The sequence below is a fragment of the Quercus suber genome, unplaced genomic scaffold (assembly GCF_002906115.3).
Source record: "Quercus suber isolate HL8 unplaced genomic scaffold, Cork oak 2.0 scaffold_263, whole genome shotgun sequence".
Lineage (NCBI taxonomy): Eukaryota > Viridiplantae > Streptophyta > Magnoliopsida > Fagales > Fagaceae > Quercus > Quercus suber.
This window is the reverse complement of record NW_027069719.1, coordinates 555889-567479: the sequence shown is the minus strand read 5'-3', so window position 1 is coordinate 567479 and position 11591 is coordinate 555889. Positions and strand designations below refer to the sequence as shown.

The 11591-nt window shown below is 38.8% G+C and overlaps 1 pseudogene; it reads right to left on the bottom strand.

The window, feature by feature from the left end:
* LOC136070832 (disease resistance protein At4g27190-like) lies at positions 1–10141 on the bottom strand (annotated as a pseudogene).
* Between the last annotated feature and the right edge of the window lie 1450 nt (positions 10142–11591).

Here is an 11591-nt window from a genome sequence, read left to right as displayed (position 1 = left end):
TCAGGCTCCCTCCCAATGACATGTTTCTTCTCCTTCCCAATAACTATTGTATACTCCCTCTAGCTTAGGTGTATTTAGATTAGATGGAATAAACGTGCTTAAACTAGGACATTGAATTACCCTTATTTCCTTTAGCAATGGCCACTCTAAAGCATTAGTTTCAGAGCAAAAACACTTCAGATTTGGTAATTTATGAAGTGCGATTGAGTTCACTTTGTAGAACAAAACGTCCTTTTTTTCCTCTTCTCCCCTGCTCTTGTAAGGATTTCTTCAATCTTTTCACAGTAACCAACTTTAATTTCCTCTAACATCACAAGCAATTTTGCTATGATGGTGAGAACAAATATGTCGGATTGTTACATCTCCATACATATAACAATCTCAAGTTCCCAAAGCCCAAGATCCTTTCCGACCCTTCTTCCATATGTGCATCAAATTATCTAACCCATATAGAATCAATTTCCTTAACTGATCAAGTACTGGTGCCATTGATTTTCCTCAACATTTAGTTCCTCAAGTTGAAATAAAACTTCCAGTGAAGGGACATTAATCAATTCAATCGATTCTAGATTCTTTAGGCACTCAATTATATGAGATGGAAAAAACGACCATATCTCTGAGGATTTGTCGCTATTACTAACTTTTGGATCCTTCGCTTACTCAAAGTCCCTACCAAAAATCAAGTACTGATAAACAAGTAAAATGATAATTTCTTTTCATTATTATTTGTATTTTTTTTTTAATAGAAAAAGATGGTATAAAGTATAAACAGATCAGTGGTGACTAATAAATAGAAAAGCAATCAATGCTTTTTTTTATCTGACTGTGTTAAATGCATTAAGGTTATGGCCAGCAATTGATTGATTGGATATCTATATGATAGTTGGTGACCATAGTTCATCGGGATAAGTGCATAAATCTAGAACTTGTACGTACCTCTTTCTTCACAGAGTAGCTTCTTTGGGATTTATTGGTGGTGCCTTGGTCTGACACAGCCATCAAATCATAATTTTTGTGACGTGGTACACACTCAAGGCATCGCCAGAGAAAACCAGGGGTAGGGACGGACCAGTTGGGCAGAGGGGGCCATTGCCCCCTCCAAAAAAAAAAATTAGTATAAAAAAATTAAAATTTGCTATTATATATATATATATTTGTCTCTCCTCATTAAAATATTTAGATATTGACTTACAAGAAATAAATAAATAATTCATGCCCTTTAATTACAAAAAACAAAAAAAAAATAAATATGTACTAAACAAAATCGCGGACAAATAAGAACACTTATTTGTATGTTATACTTTATTGATATTTTATATATGAAGTTAAGAAAACTTATTTTGTATGCAGTATTTTGTTGAATATGAAATAGATATTAGTTTTTTTTTCATAAGTTTTTTTTTTGGTTTTAAGCTTTGGCCCCTCAAGTATGAATCCTAATTCGTCCCTGAGGTCCAGGGACCGAAGTTCATGCTCATTGGGTCTTGAATACAGTTCCCTATTGATTTTCTCGACTTTCTTGGCTCTGAATTTCTGAACCAATTGTTTCAATTTGGGAGAACGATGCAAATAAATCTCCTTAATGGATGACCATTCAAAAGAATAAGTTTTGATACAGAGACTCATCATATTTGGCAGCTCTTGTAGTTTCAAGGAGCCAACTCTAGGGAAAAGGATGATACCGTTGCCTCTTCTTCTCAATGCTTTGAAGTTCCACAAGCAGTTTTGCAATAGAAGTTGGGAATAAATATCTTTTAGACGATGACATTTACTTACTTCAATGGATGTTAGTTTTTGAAAGCCTTGAATTCCTATTGGAACATTCTTCCACACGTATGTCAACTTATATAAATCTTTTACCTCTAAAGTTTTCAATTGAGCAAGTACAATGATCCTCTGGTGGTTATCGTTGATGTTTAGTCCTTTAAGATCAAATACCACTTCTTGTGAATCAGCTTTCCTCAATTCAAGATATTTTAAATTCGGTGGCCACAAGATGGTGTTGGATAAGAAGAGTTTATGAGAGAGTTGATTCTGGAAAGGGGCTAGTATGTTGTTGAATGTCTGTCATCTTATGCTTTTCAAGATTGGTCACTTCATCAGTGCTGATCCTTCCGACCTGATAATCCATTAAATTATTATTAGCATTAGCGTTCAACTTTTTCAGTTTTGTTAGCATCAAATTCAGACCAGAACGAAATGTTAAAAAATTGATAAACATAAAACAATGAGCTTTTGAATAGTTTAACTATACCTCTCGATTCAAGGATGGTTGGACAAGCTAACGGGACCCACGCTTGTACAAAAGCCAATGAGTCTTGGTGGAGAGTCCAGCTCTATAGACGTTAATTGCGGAAACATGATGTTATCATTTAGTGCCTTCTCATCTTCTCCTTCCTTGTGAAAACATCCTTCCATGTCATCACATTCATCTATTTCTAACTTTTGGAGTTGAACCAAACCTCTCGCTATGGACAATGAAAATACATTTTTCAAATGTTGGCACTTTTCTAGACAAAGATATTTGAGGTTGCCAAAACAAGCACTGTTAAAGGATCTCTTGGGAATTGGCCATATATATCTCTTTTAAATTATTTAGTCGAAACACTTTCAGTGACTCCAGGATAGGGAAGGCAGCACGAGGATTCTGATCTGATGTTGCATCCATTACATATTCTACATCATCACTTCCACCAACTTCTAGAACCCTCAAGCATTGAAAACCCTCTTTGTCTACTCATACACAATGTTTTTTAAATCTTTATTTCTTTCAACTTTAAAATTTCAGATTTCTTGAAAAGTTGAAGAAGCATCCGACTCTCCGCAATATCACTTAAGTCACAACTTGCAAGTCCCAAACTACTTTTAATTAAATAATCATATATTCCTTGAAATTATGCTCATCAATTTCACATTATTACCTGCAAATATTTGAAATTTTATGTTTCATTTTTGAAGGCAAGTCTTTTGGCAAGACCTTAATATTTGGTATTTGAATTTTTAAAGCCACCAAATAGGACAAAGACATGAGTTCAGTAAGGCTTGCATTTGCTCCTTTTTCTCTTCTTCCTCTTCCATAGGTTTCCACTTCACATCTACTCCGAACATGTACAACTCTTCTAGGTGAGAAGATCAGGTGGAATTCGCTCAAGATCACTGCATTCTGTCAATTCTAACAACTTTAGATAACTAAGATTTCTCATTTCTCCTGGCAGCTCCTTGATTTTAGATCCAATAAAGCTAAGAATTTCTAGTTTCCTAAGTTCTCCAATTGCTGACACATCTCTTATCTTACAACTAACAAATTGCAGGGTCCGAAGGTTTTGAAGGACATTGATTGATTGTGGTAGTGATGGAAAGGACATATTTATCAGAGACAAAACCTTTAAACCATTCATCCCTGTAAAGAGATTGGGTGGGAGCATCTGCAAAGTGCCTTTGTCACATGATAGCTGCAAAAGCTCAAGTTTAGGACACTCCAAGCCATCGGGATGCCTTTTTAATTCTTTGGATACAAGCGAAATTGCAGTAGAATGCTCGCAAGAATCTTTTTCTGGCCATTCTTCCATTGTTTCATTACATCGAACCAGAAAACCTTTATTTTCTGCAATTGATATTGCAACATCCCGTACAACATCATGCATTTTGACATGTTCTTCTCCTTCCTCACTATCTAACAGTAGAAATGATCTTCTGAGATTCTTAACTATTGCATGTACTCTATTTCTTGCATCTGCCACATTATCAATCTTTGCAAACAACCTTTGTCCTACCCCATACCTCACTAAAAATTCAATGGGAATATTACTATCTTCTGCAAATAAACAGCATAGCAAAAAGCATGACTTTGCTTCATCACTTTTTAAGTGTTAATGTATATTATGTTATGGGCTTTAGGCCCAGCTAGTTTACTTGTATAGCATACTTGTACTTGTACTACACTTTACTTGTACCGCACACATATGCCTCCTATATAAAGGCATCACATGTATATTTCTTGATTATGAAATACAATACTACGATTCAGCATTTCTAACATGGTATCAGAGCTACTGCTCTAATCCTTTGGTGAGTCGCTCTTAAGCAGTCTTGTCTTCTTGGGTGTCATCTGCAGCCGTTGTTGTGAGCAGCACCACTGCCCCCACCGCGACTTCAGTACATCAAAGACCACTGCCTTGCCGCCACCATCGCTTCCGCCTCTTCGATCAGACCACAGATTGTACCATCGGAAAGAAATATCTCCGATCTACTTTTTTGTGAAATTTCATCGTCATCAGACCAGACACGCGCCCCCACGCGCCACTACAATTCTCGGCGTCCCTGCCACGCGCCGCCAAGATCCTTCACGCGCCCCCACGTGCCTCCACGCGCTTCCACGCGCTGGACACTCGCCTCCACGCGCTGGACACGCGCCGGACACACTCCTCTACGGTCTGTTGATGTCATCATATTGCCACGTCAGCCCTAGTGACGTCATCAGTGCTTACGTCAGCACACGTCAGCTTGCTTACGTCATCGTTCCAGACTGTTGACCACGTTGACTTTGACCGTTGACTTTTTGCCAGAGTTAACTTTTGCAGTTCAGGTTCTCCTTACTCAGTTTTTCGCGTAGATTTTATTTTTGCAGTCTATTTTTGCATATTGTGTTTCTAAATGGATAAAAAGGATGTTTTTCTTCCTCGCCCCATCAATACTGTATTGGAGGGGAACAAGAATTACTTATCTTGGTCTCAAGCTATGCGCAGTTTTCTTAAGGGTCGCATACTCTGGCATTACTGTATTGGTTCAATTACCATTCCTGTCAAGGGAGCAAGTGAAGAAGATGCTGCCTTCCTTGGTCGCATGATTGAATGGGATAGTCATAACCATATGATCCTCACATGGATTCGAAACACTTCCATTCCCTCCATCTCCAATCTGTTGGGCAGCTTTGATGATGCAAAATCAGTATGGGATATGTTGGCCAAAAGGTACTCCACTACTCACGGATCCATGAAATATCAGTTGGTAGTTGAATTGCATCAACTTCGACAAGAACCAGGGCAATCCATCAATGACTACTATGATCAGCTTCGCTTCATTTGGGACCAAATTGACCTTTCTGATCCAATTTGGGCATGCTCACAAGATGCTCAGCAATATGCTACAGTTAGAGATGAATTTCGTCTCTATGAGTTCCTGATGTCACTTCACAAGGACTTTGAGTCCATCCGAGGTCAGCTTCTTAATCGCAGTCCTCCTCCCTCTCTTGACACTGTTGTAAACGAGTTGGTTAGAGAAGAAGCTCGGCTTGCAACCCTTCAAGCCCAGAATAAGTTCAATGTTTTGGCTATTACTCCTTCTATTGAGCAACCTCAGCAATCAGGTGATTCTTCTGGCTCTAGCAATCGTCGCAAGTAGACCAACAAGAAGTTCTGCAATTATTGCAAGCGTCCTGGCCACACCATTAAGACTTGTTACCGTCGCAACAAATCTACTGCTATTGTTGCTAATACTGAGCCTACTCCGCCGATGCCTTCCACTTCAGCTGAGTCCCAGTCTTCTGGATCCACTATCAACCTCTCACCCACTGAACTACAGAAGATCATAGCTCAGGCTGTTCGTATGGCTGGTAATGCATCTCTTTCCACTGCTCTCTCAGTTCTGCCTGGTAAGTCTCAAACTTGGTTTTTTGATTCTGCCTGTTGCAATCACATGACACCTCACTCATCCTTATTCTCCAAACTTGACCCTGCACTACATCCTCTTAATATTCATATAGCTGATGGTTCCACCATGCATGGGAATAGTCTAGGTTTTGTTTCAACCTCTAACCTCTCTGTTCCTAGGGTCTTCCATGTACCTGACCTATCCTATAATTTGTGCTCTGTGGGACAATTAGCTGAACTAGGATATCGTCTTATTTTTGACTATTCTGGGTGTATTGTGCAGGATCCGAGGACGGGGCAAGAGCTTGGGACCGGTCCTAGGGTTGGGCGTATGTTTCCCGTAGACAATCTTCATCTTCCACATGTTGCTCCTGTCTCTGTTGCTGCTGCAGTTGCTGCAGTTTCTTCCTTACCTTCTCTCGCACTTTGGCATTCTCGTCTTGGTCATGCCTCATCTACTCGGGTATAACAGTTAGCTTCTAAGGGTCTGTTGGGTTCTGTGTCCAAAGACAATTTTGATTGTACTTCATGCCAGTTAGGAAAACAGCCAGCTTTACCTTTCAATAATAGTGAATCTATATCTAATAGTATCTTTGAGTTAATTCATTCTGATGTTTGGGGACCTTCTCCTGTTACTAGTATTGGTGGATCTCGTTATTTTGTTGTTTTTATTGATGATTATTCTCGTTATAGTTGGATCTTTCCTATGAAATCTCGTTCTGAAATCTTACCAATATACAGTAACTTTGCAAAAATGGTTGAAACACAATTTTCCAAACATATCAAAACTTTTCGTTCTGATAATGCTCTTGAATATACTCAATATGCTTTTCAAGCTCTGTTACATTCCTATGGCACTGTACATCATCTAACCTGTCCAGGCACCTCTCAACAAAATGGTCGAGCCGAAAGAAAACTTCGCCATATTCTTGACACTGTCCGTGCTCTTCTTCTTTCTGCCAAAGTTCCTGCCCCATTTTGGGGTGAAGCTGCTCTTCATGCTGTTCATGCCATTAATCGCATCCCAAACACTGTCATCCATAATCAGACTCCGTATGAGCGCCTTTTTGGGTTACCCCCTGACTATCATTACCTTCGCTCTTTTGGATCTGCTTGTTTCGTTCTTCTTCAGCCTTATGAGCACAACAAACTTGAGCCTCGATCTAGACTTTGTTGTTTCCTTGGTTATGGTGAAACTTAAAAAGGGTATCGGTGCTATGATCCTATCTCTCATCGTCTTCGTGTTTCCCGTCATGTTGTCTTTTGGGAACACCGCTTGTTTGTTGAACTCTCTCATTTTCGTTCTTCCCTTACTAACTCTTCTGTTTTAGAAATCTTTCCAGATGAGTCTCCTGTTCCTTCTACAGATACTCTTGATCCTCCTTTGGACTTCTCTATTCTATCTCTAGATATTTTTGATGATTCTCCTAGACAGGTTGTAGATGAACAGGTTAATGACGAGCTACCCCACCTTGAGCCCAGGTCCCCTGCTCCTGCTCCGCCTGAAGATCCTCCACAAGACATTCCACCTCGCCACTCAACCCGGGTAAGATCCATTCCTGCACATTTACTTGACTATCATTGTTACACTGCCCTTGCTACACTCCATGAGCCTCAAACCTATCGTGAGGCCTCTACTGACCCTTTATGGCAGATTGCAATGAAAGAGGAAATTGATGCATTAACCAAAAACCATACTTGGGATCTGGTTACTCTCCCTCCTAGTCAGTTTGTGGTTGGTTGTAAGTGGATCTATAAGATCAAGACTCGCTCTGATGGGTCCATCGAGTGCTACAAGGCTCGTCTTGTTGCAAAAGGTTTTACACAGGAGTATGGGATTGATTATGAAGAGACTTTTGCTCCAGTTGCCCGTATCTCCTCTGTTTGTGCCCTCTTAGCTGTTGCCGCTGCTAGTAAATGGGACCTTTTTCAGATGGATGTTAAAAATGCATTCCTTAATGGGGATCTGCATGAAGAAGTCTATATGCAACCTCCTCCTGGTCTTTCTGTTGAAACAAACAAGGTTTGTCGCCTTCGACGTACACTTTATGGCCTTAAACAAGCTCCACGAGCTTGGTTTGCCAAGTTTAGCTCCACCATCTTTCGCTTGGGTTACACTGCCAGTCCTTATGATTCTGCCTTATTTCTTCGCCGCAATGATAAAGACACCATTTTACTTCTCTTATATGTGGATGATATGATCATAACTGGTAATGACCTCAGTGGCATTCAAGAACTCAAGGATTTTCTTAGTCAGCAATTTGAGATGAAAGACCTTGGACATCTCAGCTATTTCTTGGGTCTTGAGATCACTCGTTCCACAGATGGTCTTTATATTACTCAAGCCAAGTATGCATTTGACCTTTTATCTCGAGTTGGACTCGCTAACAGCAAGACTGCTGACACTCCAGTTGAACTTAATGCGCATTTGACACCCTCGAGGGGAAAACCATTGTCTAATCCCTCTCTTTACAGACAATTGGTTGGCAGCCTAGTTTATCTCACAGTTACTCATCTAGACATTTCTTATGCTGTTCATCAGGTGAGCCAGTACCTGTCTGCTCCACGATCGACTCACTATGCTGCTGTTCTGCGCATTCTACGATACCTGAAGGGCACTCTCTTCCATGGCCTTTTCTACTCAGCTCAGTCTCCTCTTGTACTCCGTGCATTCTCTAATGCTGATTGGGTAGGAGATCCCACTAATCGCAGGTCCACTACAGGTTATTGCTTTCTCCTTAGTTCTTCTTTGATTTCTTGGCGAAGTAAGAAACAAACTTTCGTGGCCCGCTCCAGTACTGAAGCAGAATATTGTGCTCTTGCTGACACCACATCTGAGCTCCTTTGGTTACGATGGCTTCTTAAGGATTTGGGTGTGTCCACATCCTTTGCTACTCCCCTTTATTGTGACAACCAGAGTGCCATTCATATTGCTCACAATGACATCTTCCATGAACGGACTAAACACATTGAGATTGATTGTCATTTTATCCGTTCTCATCTTGTCCATGGTACTCTCAAGCTTTTCTCTGTCTCTTCCAAAGATCAACTTGCAGATATCTTCACCAAGGCACTTCCTAAGGGACGTACTCGTGATTTGGTTGACAACCTCAAGCTGGTCTCACAACCACCTTGAGTTTGAGGGGGGCTGTTAATGTATATTATGTTATGGGCTTTAGGCCCAGCTAGTTTACTTGTATAGCACACTTGTACTTGTACTACACTTTACTTGTACCGCACACATGTGCTTACTTGTACCGCACACATATGCCTCCTATATAAAGGCATCACATGTATATTTCTTGATTATGAAATACAATACTACGATTCAGTATTTCTAACATTAAGTAACTATAACTAAGCTCTATGCTAGAATACACCTTTGAATCAAGACCGGGAATATTTTTTGGGATAGCATTTTTAACCTGTTGAAGTGCAGCACTCCACTCAAATTCACTTTTGTTTTCTAGGGCTCTTCCAACAGTTACAATAGCAACAGGTAGACCTCCACATTCCTTTGCAACCTCTTTTGCTATTGGATGTAGACCGGGAGTATTGATACAATTACCTACCATCCCCTTGAAAAGATTCCATGCTTCTTCATCAGGTAAGACTTTGATTGGAAAAATATTTTGAGCTTTCATCTGAGTGCAGGCTTCTTCACTTCGTGATGTCAACAAGATTTTGCATCTATTGTGTTGACCTCCAAAAGGAATTCCTACAAGATCTAAATCAAGTGCATCCCAAACATCATCTAATATTACAAAAACACTCTTAATATCCTTTAGTCTTGAATATAGTTGCTCTGCTCTTCCACCTTCACTCTCCCTTTTAAGTTCCAGACCTAGCATATCCGCAATTTGACCTTGAATCTTGCTCAAGTCTGTACTCTGGGACACCACTGCCATCACAACTTCATCAAATAACTTATCATCTTTTGCTCTTTTTGCTACCACTTTTGCCATTGTTGTTTTTCCTATCCCCCCCATACCGCATATGGCAATCATATTGATCTTGTCAGCTCTTAGAGCCTTTAAAACTTCTTTCCTCATTTTTGTTCTTGACTCAAAATCCATAATACCTTCTATGGATGAAAATCCTATTCCCAACGGAGGAGGATAGGACACTTTAGTAACAAATGGGGCTGCATCACTTAGAAGCCCACCAATTTCCAGAGTCTTCTTCTTAGCTTTCCTACTCAAGGAATAACGTGGACACCATCCATCTAAGCCCTTCTTATTTGCTTCGGCATCTTCATCAAGGATGTTGCGTGCCTTTTCTACCCACCTCTCAACCTCAGGTGCTATTACCTGTCCGTTCCTCTTTACTGCGCCAATTTCCAATTGCAGCCCATCTCCTTTGTCACGCAACTTCTGAATTTTAATTTCGAGATCCTTGATATTGCTATTGTAGTGAATCAGATAGCCACAATGTTTTTTGATTGGGCCCACAAAGTATCCTCCAATGGTTACTATAACTGAAACAGCATCCATTTCTTTGCTTTATTCATCTGGATTCTCTGTAAGAAAAGAAGAAATTTAAAGTTTTAACTTTCATTTATTCAAAACCAAAAAGACAAAATTTTAAGTATCATAACTTTCATTTATTCAAAACCAAGTCAGAAGTGATGGTCGCACTGAAGTGCACCTACTGGTTAGAGAGTTTTAGCGCTGCAATCATTATTATTTTTTAAATGTGTTAGGGATTGATGGTTATCATCCAAATGGCATTGTAGTTAAAATTCCTATCAATATTGATATATGAATAAGAGTATCGGGTGTAACTGTGTAACACTAAAGCCTTCATAGAAAATTATGTGCAATTTTTATGGGAATTCGTGTTATTTGGGTTGTGTTCATGTAGTGTTGTGTGATGGGTATTCAACTACATGGGTCAACCCAAACATGATTTATTTTAATAATCTTATATCAATACTAACACGACCCATTTATTAACCTGGTTGACACAATGCGAGTCTTCCCAACCCACATATCATGCTTAACAAACATGTTATCTTGGATTGACACAAACATAACCAATTTGACCCATTTATTAATATACAAGGAGTGTTAGATTTAGGGGAGTCAATATTGTACCAAACTAACTGGTATGGTTGGAATTTGTCATACCGATAGGCAAACTAGTACAAAACACCCTTAGAGTATCCTCAATAAGGTAATACACTAAAAATGTATTCTACAGCAAAGAAGGCAAACTTTTTTATTTTATTTTTTTTATTTTATTTTTTTATTTATTTTTTTTTATAAATTTTGAGTTTGAGCTACAATGAGCAACTAGAGATAGCAGCTCATTGTAGCTTAATCTCAAAACAAAAACTAATTTTTTAATGTGGGGTGTTAAAAAAAGTATTTTAATGTGTTGATGGTTGTGGTTGTTGTTTATTGTGTTGGATATATTATTTTTATTGTGTTGTTTATATTATTTTAATGTGTTGAATGATAAAATAAAACCTTTGATGTTGGGTGTATTATAAAGTGTGGTGTTAAAATAGATATAATTGTATTTTACGTTGCTAAAATATATATATTTTTAGCAACCTTGTTGTGAATGCGCTTATAAGCCATTCTTACTGGCTAGACCACCACAAAAGTGGTATTTTCTTTGCCGTGGTTCAAGCAATGTACTTTCCTTGGCACTAGCCACTGGAAATATTTGCTAAATAACATAATTTTAGAAAATATTTGCTAAATAACATAATTTTATATTGGTGAAAGAGTTCCCTTTTTGGTGTTTGGATTTTCTTTTATTCATATTCAACATGTAAATATGTTTCTATGCACAATTCATTGGCTATGATAATTTCGTAGGTTGGCTGTCTTGTTTGGTTTTAGTGCAAAGTCAATTTTGTATGCTGAAATATTTCATGTGCTGGGGAAGTTTAGCTATTATTGGGTTTCATGACTTCATCAAAATGATTTAAAG